The 22,869-nt window shown below is 39.9% G+C and overlaps 1 pseudogene; it reads left to right on the forward strand.

Annotated features, from left to right (window-relative positions):
• The first annotated feature begins 764 nt into the window (after positions 1 to 764).
• Positions 765 to 1,022, forward strand: LOC142163717 (18S ribosomal RNA; annotated as a pseudogene).
• The last annotated feature ends 21,847 nt before the right edge of the window (positions 1,023 to 22,869 follow it).

The following is a 22,869-nucleotide window of genomic DNA, read 5'->3' on the forward strand; positions in this document are numbered from 1 at the left end:
TCAAAGAATTTCTTTAATTTTGCGATGTGATCTATACTCCTTTTAGATTTAATGATAACGTCATCCACGTACACCTCTATTTCCTTGTGTATCATGTCTTGGAAAATGGTTGTCATGGCTTTCATGTAGGTGGCTCCAGCATTCTTTAGAACAAACAACATCATTTTGTAGTAGTATATCCCCCATGGTGTGATAAAGGCTGTCTATTCAGCATCCTTTTCATCCATCCAGATCTGATGGTATCCTGCGAAGCAATCCATAAAGGATTGAAGCTCATGCTTGGCACAATTATCAATATGTGTATGTTGGGCAACGTGAAATCATCTTAAGACTCGCTCTGTTCAGGTCTCGGTAATCAACACATACTCTAACTTTCCCATCTTTCTTCGGAACTGGCATAATATTGGCCAACCAAATCGGATATTCGACCACTCGGAGAACCTTGGCTTTGATTTGCTTGGTGACCACCTCTTTTATCTTCAAACTCATATTCTGCTTGAACTTTCTGAGCTTATACTTTATCAGTGGACATATGGGACTGGTGGGTAGCTTGTAAGCCACTATGGATGTGCTCAAACCAGTCATATCGTCGTAGGACCATGCAAAGATATCTTCATACTCTTTTAGGAATATGACATACTCTTCCTTCTCTGACGGTGATAGGTGAATGCTTATGCGTGTTTCCTTGAGCATTTCGGAATCTCCTAAGTTAACTGCCTCAGTTTTGTCCAAATTAGACTTTGTTTTGCTTTCAAAGTGTTACACTTCTCTAACAATTTCCTCAGGTATTATATCATCTTCCAGCGTCAAATCCCAGGGCTCAACCCTGGACAGGCGGTGGAAACTACCAAGCTGGAGTACGGTAGGGGCAGAGGGAATTTTTGGTGGAGCGGTGAAATGCGTAGAGATCGGAAAGAACACCAACGGCGAAAGCACTCTGCTGGGCCGACACTGACACTGAGAGACGAAAGCTAGGGGAGTGAATGGGATTAGATACTTGCTTATTCATAGGCTATTATGAGTTCAAGACAGGCCGCTATGGTGAAATTGGTAGACACGCTGCTCTTAGGAAGCAGTGCTAATGCATCTCGGTTCGAGTCCGAGTGGCGGCATACCGTCTTCTAAAAAGGATAAATAGATCTTATAATGAATTCAATTCCCGATTTCCTTTTTAGAATTATGTAATTAAGGGACTCTTCTTTTTTAAGATTTTTTATGATATTTTCAACCTTAGAGCATATATTAACTCACATTTCCTTTTCGATCGTTTCAATTGTAATTACAATTCATTTGATAACCTTTTTAGTCGATGAAATCGTAAAACTATATGATTCATCAGAAAAGGGCATAATAGTTACTTTTTTCTGTATAACAGGATTATTAGTTACTCGTTGGATTTCTTCTGGACATTTCCCACTAAGCGATTTATATGAATCATTAATTTTCCTTTCATGGAGTTTCTCCCTTATTCATATAATTCCGTATTTCAAAAAAAAATATTTTAATTTTAAGTAAAATAACCGGCCCTAGTGCTATTTTTTACCCAAGGCTTTGCTACGTCAGGTATTTTAACTGAAATACACCAATATGTAATATTAGTACCTGCTCTTCAATCCGAGTGGTTAATAATGCATGTAAGTATGATGATATTGGGCTATGCAGCTCTTTTATGTGGATCATTATTACCAGTAGCACTTCTAGTGATTACATTTCGAAAAAACAGACAGCTTTTTTATAAGAGCAATGGTTTTTTAAACGAGTCATTTTTCTTGGGTGAAAATGTTTTACAAAATACTTCTTTTTTTTCTGCTAAAAATTATTACAGGTCCCAATTGATTCAACAATTGGATTATTGGAGTTATCAGGTTATTAGTTTAGGATTTACTTTTTTAACCATAGGAATCCTTTCGGGAGCGGTATGGGCTAATGAAGCGTGGGGGTCGTATTGGAATTGGGACCCAAAAGAAACTTGGGCATTTATTACTTGGATCGTATTTGCAATTTATTTACATACTCGAACAAATAGAAATTTGCACCGTGCAAATTCTGCAATTGTAGCATCTATAGGCTTTCTTATAATTTGGATATGCTATTTTGGGGTCAATCTTTTAGGAATAGGGTTACATAGTTATAGTTCTTTTCCATCAACATTTAATTGAATTCAAGACAAGTTATTACAAATACATCCCTGTATTGCGTTGTCTTATTACATGTCACAGTCATAGATTCATCGGTATATATAATAATAATGATATAAAGAAAAATGTAAAGAATAATAATAAATACAAAAAGTATCAATGCAGTAATAAAATCTTGAAAATGTCAACAAGTGCGGCTCGATGACTTGAGTAATTATTTCAAAACAAAATACTAAAAATGTCTCAAATGCTCAAAACTATTTTTTAAAATAATTGATGCTAACTTTCTAGGCTACCTAGGAACTCCACGGGCCCGGGATGGTACAACACTCCAGTTCTTTAGAATAGCTCCTTTCCATACGGTCTCAATGGTAAGGTCTTCCTCCTCCTCCTCCTCAACTATCGCACTGCAATCCATATCTTCTTCATCCAGAAATAGTTTCCTTATGCAAGCTAAGACTTCATCTTGCTCAGACCTCCACATTATGTTTGCTTATTGGAATGTCTGATGCAGGGATGGTGCCGGTTGTTCTAGTGGATAATAAGGACCACGCCATGGTGGCAACCAATCTTGGTACTCTTTTCAAGTATATTCGTACCCAAGCCCGAAAGTTGTACCATGACGCTTCTGTTGCACTTGTTTGGTGATCCCTTGGAGGTTTTTACCGAGACCCTTGCCAGGTTCATACCCCGTCCATAGTAATATGCTTTCTATCTTTTTACTCCACCATCGATCCTTTTCAATTGTGTTGACTCACTCAATGCGATGGGGTAGTTAATGGGCATATGTTGAGACTGGATCCTCCATCTATTAGGACCCTGGCGATGAACTTATCCTTAAATGACACCGTGATGTGTAGTGCCCTGTTGTGACTTAGTCCCTCTGGTGGTAACTCGTCTTCATGAAAGGTGATTTGTGGCTCTCTAGTACCTACCCGATCATGTTGGCCATCTCCCCACTAGTGGGTACATAAGCTTCACTCAACACCTTTATCTAGGAATTCCTATGTGTCTCAGAGTTTTGTAGTAGTGATAAGATGGATATCTTAGCGAGAGTTTTGTTCAAGTGATAAACAACGGAGTATTCTCTTGCTTGTACTTTTCTCCAAAGGTCAACAGTGCCAGTCTCAACAATAGACGGCTTAGATGCAACTTTCATAGTTTTTCCTCCTAGGTTCTCAGGTGTATAGACTCTGCCGGTTCTAGTCATGCCTTGTTCCGCACCTATTTCCTCCATTTTTGCTTTTCCTTTTCTCCTTGCTTACACAACATAATCATGTGGGATAGCATCTAACTTGTAAGATGGCGTGGGAGCTACCATCATAGTGTAGGGTGTAGTTACCTCGACTTCAAATAGTGCTTGGGTTCGTACTACAACGATTATGAGGGTGATAAGAGATGTTTTAGGATCATCTCCCTCTAGAATAAGTCCAATTGATCCCTCCAGATCCTATTCCTCGTTAGTCTCTATCACATTAACTCCCTCACCTCTGTGATCTGGAAGAGGATTGTTACAAACATTTGGTGCAGCTTCCTTTGTTTGTATGACCTTAGTGTCGATCAATGTCTAGATCTTATCTTTCTGTGTGTGGCGCTCATCAATAGTGTGACCCTTCATGCCTGAATGATATGCACATGTTTTGTTGGGGTTAATCCACTAAGAAGAATTCTCCATAGTAACGGTAGGAATGGGAGAGACATAACCAGTAGCCTTCAGTCTCTCGTATAGTTGGTCTATGGGTTTAGCAATTGGAGTGTATTGTCTAGGTGGTGCGGTAGAAGTTTGGTTGTGGTTTTTGGTAATTGTGGCGGGTGGGTGGTGGTGAGTGATAATATGAGGGTTGGGTATTACAGGCGTGGTAGGTGGTAGCAGGTTGTTGGCAATCTGGGGGTGAAGGCTGGTATGTGGTTGGAGGTGTTTGGTATGTGAGAGGAGACTTAGGACCCTGGGCTACCATCACATCACATACTTCTTTCTTCTTCGAGATACCTCCTGATTGCAAGGCTTTATTTGTGGCATGCAGTGCCCCGAAATTTGTCACCATTCCGCTCTTAATCCCTTCTTCTATTCTTTCTACCAGCTTGATAATGCCGAAGAATTTATGGTTTTCAATAACCATCAGCCTTTCATAGTACTTCGGGTCTTGATCTCTGACGAAGAACTTATTCATTTGTTCTTCTTCAAGTGCTAGCCTTACTTTTGCAGCTTCATATCTTCACCGAGTAGCATATTCGTGGAAGGTTTCTGTTGGTTTAATCTTGAGATTTTGAATGTAAAAAATATCTGGTGCATTTTCTATGTTAAACCTGAATCTTTCCATGAAGTATGATCTCGTGCTTACCCAATTAACCCACTTCTTTGGATTCTAGTTGATACACCAAGACAACACATCTCCTGTGAGGCTTCGCATGAACAATTTCATGCGGATTCATTCACCTTTGCCCACTCCTATGAGTTTGTCATAATATGTCCTCAGATGCACTTTCGGATCACCAGTTCCATCAAATATTTCGAACTTGGGAGGTTTATAATCCTTCGACAGTTCTACATCTAGCGGAATGCACAAGTTCTCATAATTCAAACCTTCAATGCCTTTACTACCTTCGACACTCTAAACTCTGCCAGTGAGCTTCTTGAGTTCTTCCACCATATTCTTAATGATCAGGTCTTTCTCGATTGATTCAAGTATGTATAGGATTTGTTGCGGGGTGTGGGGTAAAGTATCCACATATATGGGATTTCTTTGATGAATAGCGAGAATCTGGGCATAAAGATGGTTATTGGTTGAGATTTGGGGATCAAGAGTAGGTTGTGGTACATTTTGGGGAGTGTGATAAGTGGTGGTTGGTGGGTATTGAGTTGGATGATGGTTGTGTTGTTGAGGAGTAGGTACTGGTGGAGGGTTAAGGTTCTGAGGAGGTGCGGGGTACTGGTGTGGTGTAGGAGGATTTGGCGGTGGATTTTGGTTTTGTGTGTTTTGGGGTGGTGCTGGGTTTTGGGTAGTTGGATTTTGCTGGTTAATATCAGGGACATTGAGGCTGAGAGAGGTTTTCCAAGTTCCGAACATGCTCAAGTTCTCCTTGTAGCTCCAAGATTTTCTGTTCCAGACATAAGACTAGTTCGTTCTGTGCCACAATACTTCGGCCATCTCAAGTTTCGACGTTCTCTGCCATAGTAGCATTGTCCTTCCCGATACCGCTCAAATCATCCATTTCCCCTTTCTCTTTGCTTTTGCCTTTAGGATCGCTTGGTGGAGGAGGGGGTGAAGGGCCTCTGGATCTAGTGTGATATGTTGATGATGCCATTATGCACGAACCAACCTTGGGGAATGGGAATAATTATAAGAAAGGAAAAGCAAAAGGTAACCAAGTTAGTAAGGGGTATTGAAAGAATGCTTGGATTATTAAACATGTTTCGCAAAGTCATGCAATAAATTAGCATCCTAATTTGGGGGACCTCGTTGTGCCTGAGGTAGGCGTAAGCGACACATAGACTTGGAGAAAGTTGATGCCAATAATTATGTCATTTCATTAATGCAAAAATGAGTCAAACCCTTACTAAATCGACAATAACGATAAAGTTACTAATGGCATTTGGCATTATTACAATAAAAATATAAAACTAATCTAGAAAGCAGTAAAATCATCATATTCTAGTCTACTAGGTCCCGGAAGAACCTTCTCCATGCTTGGCCCTCTTTACTCCATCAATCAGGTTTCCCAGATCATGCATATCCTGGCGGCCTCAATCAATGCCCTATTTGGTGGGATGTTAAGAAAAGATGTCAAGTCACCAAGTACCCTTGTCACATGATTCTTGTCGCAAGGCACACGGTATTTCCACTAGTCAAGTAGCAGAAGTGGGACGTTTTGGACCATGCCGAACCTGGGGACTTCACGCTTCATTTTCTGCAAACAAATAAAGTTAGCCCTTTTCCCCTCCAAATTCGACCACTTACACAATAATGATCAACATATTGGCACATTTTCTCCAAGTAATGCACATAGCATGATAATATCCATTGGGATTGTGGAAATCCCGTTGGACTTTGGATAAGGCTTATCTTAACGGGCTATTATGTCAACAATGTTCTAACTCATACTAGGTTTAACATGATGCATGTACATTTGATATTGGAGTAAGGTTTCTAGAGTGGTCTAGACTGTTTCTCTCAAGTGGATAGCTTGAGAGGGAAAGGCACGGGACCATTAACTACACCGCTAATAGACTAGTCTACCGCAATAAGCATTTTCGATTTAAAAAGGGTAAATTTGAAAGAGCGCGGACACTCATTAAGCACCGATATGTTGATAATTGGCACGAATGGAGTATGATGTGGAGCATGCTTTATGTAGAGATAATAACATGTTGCCAAGTATTTGTATTATAAATATGTATAAGCTAAATAAAATAGTAAGGTAAACATGGAAAACATAGAAAATAAAGACAAAAGGAAGAAGTCTGTTTAGTTCGTGGGATATATGCAAGAATGTAATAAAGCAAGTAAGGGAGTAGGGATGGAAGAGGCATGATATGGAAGTTTTAGACAAAATGAATAGCAATAAAGAGTGGTCATACCAAATAGAGGTGAATGGGGAAGGGATATGCATGTCATAGCAGGTTTAAACAAATAAAGGTGAGTAAGGGAAGGGATGCGCATGTCATAGCAGGTTTAAACAAATAAAGGCGAAGAAGGAAAGGGATGTGCATGTCATAGCATGTAACAAAGAAAGTAACCCACATAAGCCAAGTTTATTATGGTAAGAGCCTAAATGTATCCCCAACAGAGTCGCCATGTTGTCGCACCCCATTTTCTCGCGAAAGCGGGCTTCGATGTGTGACAACTCTTTTGAATGGGAGATAGAGTGTTAAAAGAAGAGTCTCTACCTAACGGTTTTAAGGTGCGTTAGGGCACCTATTATGCTGATAACTCTGTTTAACTAGTCAAGGCCACCAAAGATCAGGTAAGGGCTCAAATTACCTCAAAGAGAATGTGTTAGGCACTCTTCGAGGTCCACAACTCTGAGTCCTGGCCATACTTAAGACTATGTAGATTATGTAATTAGGCTAGATGATCAAACAAAAGGGAATATAAAGGTCAAAGAATTATAACCAAAAAGGAATTGGTACAACTCTATAAAGACTACGAGGATACAGTTATAACGGTCTATATTAGATGACTAAGTGGATAAAGGAAAAAAGGGATCCTAAGTTTTAGGCCTAAATGATCACCTCGTGCAACACAAATAATACTTCGCAACTCCTTTTAGATAGGAATTTGCTCATATTATTTAGCGGGCACAGACTATCATCTTCTGCTACCTGATTACTATGTTGAAGTTGTTTACCTAAAGCGTTCTAATTCAATTCTAGGTCGCGTCCTATGCGTGCACTAGGCGACATTCAAAACAAATAGGACTTCATGTAAAGATAGTTAAAGGCCCAAGTTAGACTCCACACATAAACAACTAATGTGCAGACAGATTCTTACATTAGGCAATAGACGGTTTCAGACACATTAGAAAATTAGAGTCATTAAGTCCAATAGACATGGCTTTTATGTGATTTTAATTTCAGCCATACATGCAGTGCTGATTATTTTAGAACAATGAATTTGCAGATTATAGGTATTACAAATCCTATAGGCATGATCTCTAAATTGTTTGCGCAATAAGGCAATAAAACCATTTGAAAACTTAAAATTATCTGTGTTTGATTTTATTGGCATACTTTCTAGGTGAGTAACAGTATCCTATAGGCAGGATTTCTAAGAGTTGGCAATTGAGACTGGTTCTATAACACTTCATCCCTATAGGCATATTTTCTAGGCGAGAAATGATATGGAAATAACAATAACAGTAGCTAATTAATTAATTAAGGTCCTATAGACAAGATATCTAGACGAATATTAATGTAATCCTATAGGCATGATATCTAATGAATACGCTAAAGTTGCACAATTTAATGAACAGTTATTGACACTGGTTTCCTATAGCCATGTTGTCTAATAACGCATAGTAGTAGGCATAGTAAAATAGGTTGAGTGTAAAAAAGGTTGAGTGAGTGTGTGATTCCCTATAGGCATGGTTTCTACTAGTGTTCAATTCATGAAAAACTAGATGACATATATGGCATATTGTCTGGAAAAACAAATAGATCACATGGGCCCTATAGACATTTTCTATCCTTTTATGCAAACATTAGAATTAACCCATTTTTCCAATTTCACTAACACCCCAATGGTTTGTTATTACAAATAATTACAGGCTCAGAATATAAATACTACACATGAAAAAATATTGCAGACCCAAGAGCAGGACTAAAAATGAAGATAACCCAGTGTTGCCTGGGCCTTCAACAAGCTCACTTTTCACAAATAGCACGCCCAGATCCAAGCCTCTCAAATAGGAGACTATGCCCATTCGCACGGCCCAAAGTCACATATGAACTCATGCCAGGCCAAATAGTTACGAATTGACCATATGACCCAAACAAATTGTCGAATCACACAAAAAATCAAGTAAGCAACCCTGAAGTATCACCTCATAGAGACAAGATTACATAACATTTAGCAGTATCAACATATTGGTATTTCAAAAGCAAGAGAGACAAGAGTGATTAAACAAAAGAACATGAGAATCAATAGGACCTAACTCAAACATGGTAAATTTGACATGACAAACTAACAGCACAGGTTCAATCGTGGAGGATAGGCATAACATTTGGAGAATTGAGGAGACATGCCACCTAGAGTAATGGGGCAGACATACTAGGCACATACAAGATGAACATACTAAGCTTTTCAGAACGAGTTTAGAGTGAAAACTAAGAATCTAAGTCATGGAGCTATAATAGAGTTATAGTTAGAGGACAGAGATCATATATAGCAAGAAAGCAAATAGGCATGGTTCATAACAGCCAATAAGAATCCTAATCATTATGAGTATAACACAAAGGTTCTCAAATTCAAAGATATCATGGTGGGAAGACATGTCAGCTTAAGGTCAAGTAGAGCAAACATATTTCAGAACTTAAGCCAATCACTATATATGATTAGGAAAACTAAATGTAATAGGACTTAACTAGAAGCACAAACAATACCAAAGAGTAATGGATTAACCAAATACACCAATAAGTTTAATAAAAGCATTATGGCAACAGATTTGATTCATGTAAGCAGGTAACAACAGAGTTCATATAAAGGGCTTAAGGCAAATTCTAGAAAGGAACTAGTTCCTAGGAGTTCAAGTACAAAAGCAAGGTAAGACATGAGACAGGACTCATAACAAATAGCCAATAAATGAATTCGAGCATAACAATCAGAAAGTCTTCCAAATTGAATACACTAAATGAACATATAGAGGCTTATACAGATTATGATGAGGAAATATAGCAAAATTTCGAACAAGGTCGACACAATGTCATATTGGTTGGAATAACATGAGTATACGAAGCACTAGAAACAAGCAAAGGAAATAGAATTGCAGAGTCAGGGCACTCACCAGTTTGCAGATTCAACAAACAAAATAAGAGAGAAACGTTAAGTGTCAAAGATAGCTAAAGTTCCACCGGCAAAGAGAACGGCCAAAGGACCCAAATCCTAGTGCGTCAGTGCTCACAAGAGTCTCAAATGGAACCCGAGTAGTGCTCACAATAGAGAGGTCGATAGAGAGAGTTTTGTGTGGCCTTGGCTTTCAGCCGGCCAAAAGCAATAGATTCATAATAATATAGATAACAAGTGAGAGTGAGAGAATAGTAATTAAGGTCATCTAGGGTAGTTAGTGGAGGGGTTTTTATAGTAGTACAAATTAAACGCCCAAACAAGGAAAAATTATCAGTCAAACACAAGAAATGAAAGAATATCACATGTGTAGACATGTGATTTTTGACCCTCCTCGAGATTTTACGCACTTTGGCATTTAAATATTTAGTTTAGGTCTAATATTTAACTAGTTTTGACCCTTTTACTTTATTTTATCACAAAAATAAAAATTACAAAAATATTTTCTCTTATTTAGCAAATTAATATTTAGTTACTTTTAGTTTATCTACCATTCATAAAAATAAAAAATATACAAAAATAATTTTATTTTTTAGTATTTATTTTTATTAGGAATGATTTCACAATTTTATAGTTATTATTTTAGGAATTAATAGTTTTAGTCTAGCAGAGTTAAAGGGAAACTTTTAAAGGTATATTTGGCCAAATTTGGCCCAATTCGGATCTAGCCAATAATTTTCAAGCCCATAATTCTTAAGCCCATACTCCCCTAACCTAAATAATAACCCCAAAAACCCTAGAGACAAGAGGGATCATCACCTTTATTCTTCCTTCTTCACGACCTAAGAAAACCCTAGGGCCTAAGAATCTCTAGCACTTAAAAAAATCCAACGACCCCTAAGCTTCTTCTTCTTCTACATCAACAAGCGACGGACCACCCCTCATGCCTAACACATAGCACCTCATACCACCGCATCTCCTCCATCTCTTTCACGCCAAGACTCAAAAACAACAGTTGCATCAACACCCTCACCCCAAGCAACGAACCTCTCCAAAGAGAAGTCAATCGCCACCCTCCTCTCCAAGACCAGAACCGCCGCCGCCAGCTACTCAACCAAAACCCACTGGAACTCCAAAAAACACTAGCGGCCAGCTCGTTCTTCTCCGACAATCAGTGACCTTCTCTAACCTCCCCCCTTCCCGTCACTTGAGACAGCACCAAAAACACACACACACACACATGGTAGGGCAGAAATAGTGACGCACACACACATAGGGATACTGGAAAACAAAACAAAAAAGTGAAAGATTTGCAAGAATCTTTATTGTTGCACTGAGTTGATTAATTGATGAAGCATTTGTGGTTGTTGGGAGGAGATTAGATGAGACCATCAGAATGAAACTCCTCTTTGTCATTTGGATTAGAAAGTCAATTATGTTATGAGACCCGGTAGTTAAATTTTTAGCCTTTTCTCATGATTTTCGATTTTTGTAACCCTGAAATCCGACGGACTTTGATGGAGGTCGCTTTGGTTTCGATTTTTCCGGTGCTAATTCGCGTTCCGTCTGCGGTTCGTCATATCTTTGAGCTCAAAACAGTAAAACAATAAATTTTTTGACTATATTGAGGTCCAATTCTTTCATCCTCTATTCGTTTTATTAAAGCTTAATATTAATTGTTTGTCTGGTGATATGATTCCGTTTTTTCTGTAATTGTTCTCCATGTTTTCGAATTTGTTCGCTCAGTTATCTGTTCATGTTAACTCGAATTGGTTATAGCTGAACATGATTTTATCACAGTATAGAAATTGGGTCGCTATTCATCAACTGAACTATATCAAATTAGATAAAAGGGGCTCGGGTGCTAAAGTTTATGAAATTGAGCTCTTAATTGTCTATTGCTTTGTTACTTTTTTATATTTGTTAGGAGCATGCTTAGGCCGACCATACTTGGGTACGATTCCCGTAGCATGGTCACGATACATAAATCTCAATTCGGACGTGCATTTCATGTGACCCGACCATAATTTTGAATAATAATAATAAAATAAACATGTTGTAAGTCGCGGGTGTATTTCATGTGACGCGATTTGAAATGTTTACCAAAACGACAAGTGTACGACAATCGTGACTTGTTCCGTAAAATAATTTTATAAACATCAAAATCAGTTAGAAGGTTAAAAATGCACAATAGTCTTAAAGCTTGTATGAAATCAGATAATTAGGCCAATATTAATAGTTGAGCGACCATGCTAAAACCACGGAATTCGGGAATGCCTAACACCTTCTCCTGGGTTAACAGAATTCCTTACCCGAATTTCCCAAGTGGCGACTCTAAATTTGAATATAAATAATCTCATTTTGATCAAAGTCACTTTAATTAGAAAAACTCTCTTATATACCCTTTCGGGTAGAAAAAAGGAGGTGTGACAACATGCAATCAAAAGTCAGTAAGGAAAAGGGAAAAGCTCAAACCCTAGTTGACAGAAAGCAAATATTGGCCGAAGATCTTGGTGAACCGGACCCATATAGCCTTGGTACAAACGTACATAGACGAAATATCATCTGGATTTCAATGATTAAAGTTGATTATCATTATTCGAAGCATGGTACTTGCCAAAATAGGCATGTATTAAGTAATACCATAATCGTGTAAGTAACAATGAGGTAACGCATAAAAGGTAAGAAAATCACAGAGGGAATCCATGATTTGATCAAATTTGAAGAAGATTGAATAAGGCGACTAGGGTTTCTGGAGGAGGGAGTGTTTGAGGGTATAGAGGCGGCTACTGAAGGAAAATGGGGATTAGGGTTTGGGTGAGGGGATATAAGGAAAAAAGGGGGTGTTGTGAGCCATTGATCGCTTTGATCAATGGCTGAGATTTAAACAATCTAGGTCGGGTTTTGGACTGGGAAGACCTTTTGGGTCGCTTGGGGTTGGGCTTCTGGGGATCAATTGGGGATGGGCTTATTCATTTGGACCTTAATTGGTCTGAAAATTAGCCCTATATTGGGCTACAATTTAAATACATTAAATTCATTAAAATAAATCATAAAATGGCTTTAAAATAAATAAAAATATTATTTAAGATGTTTAATGCTTAAAACAATAAACCAAAGTTATAAAAATATAAAGATGTTATTTTGACATAAATAATACAATGAAATGTAATTATTGTATGAAATAATGTAAAAATGTTATAGACATATATGTGAGTGTAAATATTAAATATGGATGATTAGGTCATCATAAAATAATTTGAAAGGATAATTAATAAATATTCAAATAAGTTAAATGCAAGAAAAATAGCTTTAAAGCTCTAAAAGTTGCTGAAAATTATTGAAAATACATGTATAATTCTTATAAATTAAATAATGATGCAAAATGACATGTTGAAAATATATATACTATTTTAAAACATTTAAGGGCAAAATTGGGTATCAACACAGATTAGCCTAAGGATGTCAAATTCTTAGCCTGCTTACTTGATTGTTGACGCTGAGTCAGACCATCACGGCTAGAACAATAACGTGATACCTAGAAATAATGTGCCCCCTATTGATCCCAATGGTATCCCATCTGTCAACCCAGTTGATGTTAAATCATTGTCAATCCAAAGCCACGCCACTAACAGGGTCGAGCCTGAGTGGTCTAGGGAAAATATTCGAAGGGATGAACAAGTTATAGTGGAATCGGGTGAATTTGGGCCTGGGAAAACTACCAATGAGATGATGATGCTAGAAGGTGGAAACTTATAACTCCATGTCCGATCAGATCCTGGGAGCATGCTAGAAGGTGGAAACTTATAACTCCATGTCCGATTAGATCTTGGGAGCATCGCCAATATTGAAGGGGCCAGACTCCAAAAAGTTCATTTAGAAGCCTTTCCCGCCGAGCGTGGCACCAAAGTGGATCCCGAAGAGGTTTCGAATGCCACATTCCCAAGTATTATGGGACCACGGATCCGAATGAGCATGTAACCTCACATGCGCAATCAAAGGGAATGACATGGAAGACGACGTAATTGAGTCAGTGTTGCTGAAAACATTTGGGGAAACCTTGTCCAAGGGAGAAATGATATGGTATCACAACTTGCCTCCAAATTCTATTGACCCATTTTCTATAATTGCAGATGCTTTCATAAAGGCCCAGATGGCGCCATCAAGGTAGAAACAAGGAAGTCAGACCTTTTTAAGGTCAAGCAGAGGGATACCGAGCTGCTTAGGGAGTTCGTGTTGAGGTTCTAGATAGAACGGATGGATCTGCCCTCGGCGCGGATGATTGGGTATGTCAGGCATTTACTCAAGGGCTAAACCCCCGAAGATCCGTGGCTTCTTAGTAGTTAAAACAAAACTTGGTAGAGTACCCGACGGTCACCTAGGTCGACGTTCATAACAAGTATCAATCGAAGATCAGGGTGGAGGACGACCAACTCGGGTCCCCTTTGGTGTCTATTTACCCAATAGAACCGATGACAGGTCTAAGATAATCATCGATCAGGAGCCAAGGTGTGATGACCCAGCCAGTCATCTTATGAGTTACCGCTCTATTTCCCCCATTTCTACTTCTTATTACTTTGTCTATCGGTTATATGTGTGATCGGGTTGGTTGGCTCGAATTTGAAAAGGATTTGATAAGGTTTGAGACACTTAGTATTTTTTTAGGAAGCTTAAGTTGGAAAAGTCAACCGGATATTGAATTATGTGTTAGAGGGCTCGGATGTGAGTTTTTATGGTTCGAATAGCTTCGGGAGGTGATTTGGAACTTAAGAGCGTGATCGGAATGAGTTTTGGAGGTTCAGAATAGATTTAGGCTTGAATTGGCGAAGTTGAGATTTTAGCGATTTCTGGTTGGTAGGCGAGATTTTGATATAGGGGTCAGAATGGAATTCTAAGATTTGCAGTATTTCCATTGTGTCATTTGGGATATGTGTGAAAAATTTCAGGTCATTCGAACGTGGTTTGGTTGGGTTTTTGATCAAAAGAGGAATACAAAAGATTTTGGAAACTTAGGCTTGAACCCGATGTGTTTTGGTTGATTCGATGTTGTTTGAGGTGTTTTGAAGATTGTTACAAGTTTGAATAAGGTTTTGGGATATGTTGGTGCTTTTGGTTGAGGTCCGGGGGCTTCGGGGTGATTTCGGATGGTTGACGGAGAGTTGGAGTTTTTGGTGAGCTGCAGATTTTTTTGCTGCTTCTGGTATTTCCGCACCTGCGGATAGGGGACCGCAAGTGCAACGCCGCATGTGCGGACAATTGGTCGCAGAAGTGGAAAGGGTCTAGGAGAGCAGGAACCGCAGAAGCGGTCTAAGAGCCGCACCTGCGATGGCGCAGGTGCGGATATTTCATCACAGATGCAGAGTGGGCATTTTAAGTGATTTCCACAAAAGCGGTTCAATGACCGCAAATGCGGTACCAAAGAAGCGGGTATATGGCCACAAATGCAAAAATGCCTGGGCCCGAAGGTATAAAGTGTATCCTTTGCGATTTTTGAGCTATTTCACCATTTTTGAGTCGGCTTTGGAGCTCTTTGGACGATTTTGAAGAGGGAATTCAAGGGAACTTCATCGAGGTAAGGATTTTGGACCTAAAACTCGTTTCTATGGTATTATTTCATGGATTAGGCTTGTAATTTATGGAATTTAAGGATCAAAGTTTGGGGAAACTAAGGCTTGGAAACTTAGACCTTTGATTGAGGATTTGAAGGACCATTTGAGGTCGGATTTCAGAACTTTTGATATGTATGAACTCGTGGGGAGATAAGGAATCTATTGATGTAAAAAATTATCGAATTCCAAGACGTGGGCCCGGGGGTCGGGTTTTGGTAATATTGGAATTTATGTTGTAAATTGATTATTTTCGCTTGGGCTTCGCTCCCTTAGCATATTTTGACGCTGTGATTCTGATTTTGGATAGATTCAACGCGAGTGGAGGCCGATTAAAGGGGAAAAGGCATCACAGGCTAGAGATTTGACCGGATTGAGGTGAGTAATGACTGTAAATGATATACTAAGGGTATGAAACCCCGGATTACATATCGTTGTGCTATATTGAGGTGACGCTCACGCTTGATGGCGAGTGTGGGGTCATGCACTGTTAGGGATTGTGAGTTAATCCATCCTACCGCATATTTGACTGAAATCTATTTGCTATCATCTTGATTTGGGCTGAATGCCATATTTGGGCTTTGTGCCAACTATTTGAACCCTTAGGGGATTTTTATTGATATTTCCTCACTGTTTTGACTTTATACTTGAACTCAATCATGCTATATTCCACTATTTTCATAACTCAACCATGTTTACTCAGTTTTAATACTTAAATGATCTTTTAAATGATATTTTGAGCTGAGAATCATGTTTTGCTATTGCCCGAGTGGCTTGTGAGGATTTTGATTGAGTAAGGCTGAGGGCCTATTTGTGAGGAAACACTAATTATGATTATGACACCGAGGGTATGAGATATGTACGCCACGAGGTGGCTTGTTGATATGAGGCCGAGGGCCTAGTGATGATGTCATAAGATGGCTTGATATTGCACTTAGGCCGAAAGGGGCCCCTCCATGAGTCTGCACACCCCCAGTGAGCGCGGGTACCCATTGTGATATGAGATATAGCCCGAGGGGATAGTATTGTTGTGAGATATTGCCCGAGGGGCAGATTTGTTGATATTGTGAACGAGGGGCGAACCTTTATGTGTTTATCTTTCTTAATTGCTTGTCATTATCTATTTAATTGTTGAAAAGGTATTTTCCGAAGTTTAAACTGAACTTAAATGATTATTCGTATCTTTACTGATTCACTATTTTTTATGGTTTTACTGCTTCATTATAGCATGTTTTGTGCCTTACGTGATTTCCTGCTTTCAGTCTTTATTTATGATTATTACTCACTAAGTTGGAGTACTCACTTTACTCCCTGCACCCTGTGGGCAGATTCAGGCATTGCGGATCCTTCCAGTGCGAGTTAAGAGCTCCTGGCAGATATTGGAGTCCACGAGGTAGCTGCTTGACGTCCGCAGTCCCGTATTTCTTCCCCTTTATCATTTCTATCTCTTTATCAGACATTTTGTAATAGCTTATAGACTTTTCAGACTTGTATTAGGATTGATAGATGCTCATGACTAGTGACACCCCGGTATCGGGCTGTGTTGAGTTGTATTCCGCAAATTATGCTATTATCCGCTACTTTGAAATTCTATTTATTATGCTTTAGACTTATTCCTTATGGTTTAACTATTAAAAATTGAAGTGGGAAGTGTCAGATAGCCTTGTCTTCACAAGAGGCACCATCACGACCGGGTCCGGGTTTAGGGTTGTGACACAAGGCCAGTTCCAGATCGATACCAGTTGTACAATGCAGATCGGAGGGGAAATAGATCTAGGGGCCACCCGATAAGGAATTACAAGAGAAATGACCATGGATCGAGCAGACGGGGCCTGATAAGCAAGAGCGGGTTTGACAGATCGCTCGGAAGTAGGGAATCACCGAGATTATCGAAGTATAATTTAAACTCGTAGATGTTGCAATTATAGTTTTGGCCATATGACGCATTAAAGAGGCTAAGTGGCCAAAACCACTGCAGTCCGATCCTGCCCAGAGAGATCCTAAGAGGTGTATAAATACCACGGTATGCACGGTCATAGGTCCGAAGATTGTTGACAACTAAGAGAATAAGTAGATCGATTGTTCAACAATGGACACATTCGATAATTCCTAAGAGAGCGAGCCAAAAACCACTTTAGAATTAGGGATGCCAACAAATAGGTCAAACAAGAGGAGCCCCATCACATGATCGACATGATCATTGGGGGAGTTGATATTCCCCAAGGGCCAATGATAAAACACACCAAAGTTTCTATCACGAGGGAAAAATGCACTAGGGATTACGTCCAGGAAGGAGCCATCTCGTTCAGTGACGAAGACACTGAGGGCATGATCGAGCCTTACAATGATGCTCTGGTAATATTAGTACATATCAATAAATCTCGGGTTAAATATGTGTTGATTGATCCGGGTAGTTCGTCCAAAATCATCCGATCGAGGGTCGTAGAACAACTAGGTTGTAAAACCAACTCGAACTGGCAATCCAGGTATTGAATGGATTCAATATGGCATGCGAGACCATGAAGGGTGAGATAACTTTATCAGTAAACACTGTCGGGACCACCCAAGAAACAAAGTTCTATGTGATCGAAGGTGATATGAGGTACAACGCCTTGTTAGGAAGGCCATGGGTTCACAGCAAGAGCGAGATGCCTTCGACCTTACATAAGGCACTGAAATTTTCCACTCCGGGAGGAGTCAAAAAATTCTATGAGGAATATCGGACCGCAAAGGAAATGTTCATTGTCGATGAACTAATCCTGGTGCCCGTGGTTTCATCATCAAAAAGCAGGGAATCGACCAAAAAAAAAGAAACTAAATAGCAATCAATGATATCGGCCTCAACCGAGCCGGAAAAATACAAGGAGCGCAAAGCAGACAATGAGGATGATTACGCCATCCCATGATCTTTTATAGCACCACATGGCACCGACGCCACCAAATCGATGATCGGGGAGTTGGAAAAGGTTATATTAATCGAGCACCTACCAGATCGAAAGGTATACCTGGGCACGGGACTAACCCCCGAGCTCAGGAAAAAACTTATTGATTTTCTTAAATCTAATGTCGATTATTTCTCTTGGTCCTATCTAGACATGATAGGGATACCACCAGAGGTAACAACTCACAAATTGAGCTTGGATCCAAATTCCATCCGGTTAAGCAGAAGAGAAGGCCACAGTCCGAGATCAAACACACATTCATCAAAGACGAGGTGTATAGATTATAAGGATCTAAACAAGGCCTGTCTGATAGACTCTTTCCCTTTGCCTAAATATTGATCTAATGATTGACGTGATGACCGGACACGAGACACTAAGTTTTCTCAATGCTTATTCCGGGTAAAACCAAATTCGGATGGACCTAGGCGATCAAGAAAAAATTTCTTTCATAACCAAATTTGGCACCTACTATTATAACGTAATGTTGTTCGGACTAAATAACGTCGGTGCCAAATACCAACACCTAGTTAACCGGATGTTCGAAGAACAAATAGGGAAATTAATGGAAGTTTATATTGATGATATGTTGGTTAAGTCCTTGCAAGAGGGCCATTTGAAACATTTGCAGGAAACCTTTGACATATTGATGAAGTACAACATGAAGTTGAACCTGGAGAAGTGTGCTTTTGGGATCAGCTCGGGCAAGTTTCTCAGGTTCATGGTGTCTAACCAAGGAACAGAGATCAACCTAGACAAAATAAATCCATAGAAGACATCACCGTGGTTGACAATGTCAAGGTAATACAAAAACTAATCGGGTGGATAGCCACATTAGGCCAATTTATTTCGAGATCTTTGGATAAGATCCATCGATTTTTTTCACTATTGAAAAAGAAGAACAACTTCTCTTGGACCCTATAATGCCATCAAGATTTAGAACAACTCAAATGGTACCTATCGAGCCCTCCCTTGTTGCACACCCGAAAGGCAGATGAACGACTATACCTCTACTTGGCAGTTTCTGAGGTAGCGATAAGTGGTGTCCTGGTTCGGGAAGAAAAAGGCACACAATTTCCTTTTGTTTATGTTAGTAGAATCCTAGGCGATGCCGAAACAAGGTACCATCCTTAGAATAATTAGCACTTGACTTATTAAGCGCTTCTAGGAAATTAAAACGTACTTTCAATGCCACCCCATATGTGTTGCGACCTCTTACCCGCTGAGGAATGTAATGCATAAACCCGAGCTCTCGGGCTTGTTGGCCAAATAGGCCGTAGAAATTAGCGTATACGATATCGAGTACAAACCTTGATTGCCATAAAATCTTACATTTTAGCAGAATTTGTGGCCGATTTTACGCCCCCCTTGGTACCCGAGGTCGAGAAGGAATTATTGCTCACTTAAGAGACTAGATCAAGGATTTGGACCCTATTCACGGATGGTGCCTCTAACATGAAGGGGTCTGATCTCGGTATTTTATTGAAACCACCTATGAGTAACATAATTTGGCAGTCTATTAGAATTGTAAAATTGACTAATAACGAAGTCGAGTATGAGGATATGATTGCAGGTCTAGAACTGGCTAAGATCCTCGGGTCCGAAGTGCTCGAGGCCATATGTGACTCTCTCCTTATCGTAAATTAAGTCAAAGGAACGTCTGAAGTAAAAGAGGAATGGATTGGGAGGTAATTGGATAAGTTATAGGTGACCTTAAACCAACTCAAGGAATGGACTCTACAGCACATACCTTGGGATCAAAATTGCGAGGCCGATGCATTGGCCAACTTGGGGTCATCTATCAACTCCGATGAATTCAACTCCGGGGTAGTGGTACAACAGATGAACTCGGTGGTAGAACAAGGTCACGTCGAGGTGAACTTGACAAGCTTGAATTGGGATTGTAGAAACCAATGAATACACTACCTGAAGACAGAAAAATTGCCATCGGATCCCAGGGAGTCAAGAGCCCTGCGTACCAAAGTTGCCAAGTTCAGCTTGGTCGAGGAGAAATTGTTTAGGAGATCCTTTTTCGGCCCTCTAGCTAGGTTCTTGGGTCTGGGGGATACTATCTACGCCATGAGAGAGGACCACGAGAGCACTTGTGGGAACCACTCTGGAGTAGAATCCCTAGTTCAAAAATTAATCAGAGTCGGTTACTACTGGAGCGAGATGGAGAATGATGCGAAAGACTTTATACGAAAATGCAACGAATGTCAAAGTCATACCCCAATGATTTATCAACCAAAAGATATACCTCACCCCGTCCTATTGCCATGGCCGTTTATGAAACGGGATGGACATCGCCGGTCCCCTGTCATGGGAGCCCGATAAAGCCCAGTACAAACTACTCATGATCGATTATTTTTCCAAGTGGGTCGAAGCTTAGGCGTTTGAGAAGGTTCGAGAGAAAGAAGTCATTGACTGCATCTGGGATCACATAATATGTCGATTAGGGATACTAACCAAGATTGTTTGCGACAATGGGAAACAGTTCGTCGACAACAAGGTAAGTAAGTTTCTCGAAGACCACAAGATCAAAAAGATATTATCAACACCTTATCTCCCTAGTGGGAACAAACAAGAGGAGTCAATGAACAAAATAATTGGATGAGCCTAAGGTTCCAATATGCTACTGAAACGTCAAACGGCGAGTCCATGACCATGAGTTTTGACTTATTAGACAAAAGACGAGAAGTCGCCCTAGTCCGGATGGCCACCCAAAAGTAGTAAGTGGGGAAGTACTACAACCGAAGAGCTAAACTTCGAAATTTCCAAGTCGGTGACTTGGTGTTAAGGAAAGTAACGCTACACACCAAGAACCCAAACAACGGGAAACTAGGCCCGAAATGGGAAGGACCGTATAGAGTTCCTGGAATAATAGGGAAAGGTTCGTATAAACTTGAGTCTGGAAAAGGTGTACAATTACCAAAAAATTAGAACGTGGCACACGTAAAGCGGTACTACTGCTTAGGTGTGAACACAATTCCCTTTGATATTTGTTATACTATGGACTAACTTATGCAGGTACTCAGCCGAGGGCAAATGTGGCAATTAGGTCTGAAAGCATGTGTTATACTCTTTTTCCCTTGAATTGGTTTTTCTCAAAGTGTGTTTTATGGTAAGGTTTTTAACGAGACAACAACAAAATGTGCTACCTTAGTTTTGAAGGCCGGCCTAAAGTCGTAGTTGTCGATCACCCATACTGGACCAACAGTATTCGAGCCCTCACAAGTTCGATCTCTAATACTCGGGGCCATTACCCCCCCCCCCCCAAGTTAGGATCCTTAGGAGGTGTGATTATTTGATATTAAAAGCCAAGGCTCGATTATTAGATTTCATTGTAAGGGTCAAACAGTCAAATAAGTTGTACCCGTGTAGTTTGTTCTTGCCAAGGCAGAAAGCTTATGCGTCTCTGATTAAGTACTATACATGCAAAGCAATAAACGAAATTTGTCTTCTATATTTTATAAGGTTGCATTTAAACCGTCGATATATTCGTTGAGTTACTTAAAACAAATAATTGATCCCAAATCCTTGAGCCTATGGGCCACCCCGAGTTGGGGACTGTTGTACAATAAAAAGATCGGATAGCTCAAAACGGCTTAGAGACGTCCAAGTGTGTACTCAGAAAGTAAGGTCCTTGCATATGATTAAAACCTATTAAAAGGTTGCCCTCGACAAAACTCCATCTTAAAAGACTTCATTTTTATCAAGTATTTCAAAGCCTAAGCAACTCAGAGTTATTATCAAAACCGGGCATCATTCAGGCTTCAGGGGTGTCCGTAATGACAATCTTTAAATAAAAAGTTGCAGATAGATACTGAAAATCAAAAGACACAGGGTAGTCAAAAGGGGAATTTTGTATATATTCCAAAAATATTTACAAAGACATGATAAAACAGCCTCTAAACAAAAAGAAATGTACAAAGAAAACCGAAAGATAAGCTAAGGCATCTTCGCCTAGTTTTCACCGGGGCTCGATTCAGTACAGAACCCTCAAGCTCATATATCGCTTTAGCTTCAGCCTAGAGCCTCTTGGACTCTTCAATCTCGACCGACAAATCAATCCCTCAACCTTGAATCTCCTCAAGGGTCTCCCTTAAGGATAGACACTTTATGTACTAGGCCTTTGTTATTAAGCAGGCCTCGGCTATCTCCATGCCTTTCTTGTATTGAGCCAGGATCACCTCGACCTCAGAGGAATCAACCAAAGCCGCCTTTAACTTGAACTTCAAAGCGGTATACTCTTGCCAGAGGTAGTCCCTTTCCAAAATGGCCGAACCTAGTTGAGCTAAGAGCTCATCATTTAGCCGAGACCACTTGTCGGCCTTTCCCTCATCACCCAAAGTTGGTCCTTGATCGATGCCAACTCCTCTTTGGTGGACTTCTTTTTCAAGGCCAGAAGGTCCATCCTGTTCCTCAGCATCTCGACCGAAGCTTTAAGCTCGTTCATCTCGGTCCAGAGCTGGTCAATCAGGTCTACCTTCTCTTGGACCTGTAAGGTTGCGTCGTTAGATATTACGATCAACCTCTCATTTTTAATCTTAAATATCCTTATCTTCTCAACCAGTTCAGCATGCTCCTATTTCACGGACGACGCCTCCCTTTGAGCTTTTTCCAGATCAACTTGGAGAATGGGCAGATCCTTGAGGGCCTCATCTTTTTGCTCGCTGAGAGCCTT

This window comes from Nicotiana tabacum, chromosome 8 (genome assembly GCF_000715075.1).
Source record: "Nicotiana tabacum cultivar K326 chromosome 8, ASM71507v2, whole genome shotgun sequence".
NCBI classification, from domain to species: domain Eukaryota; kingdom Viridiplantae; phylum Streptophyta; class Magnoliopsida; order Solanales; family Solanaceae; genus Nicotiana; species Nicotiana tabacum.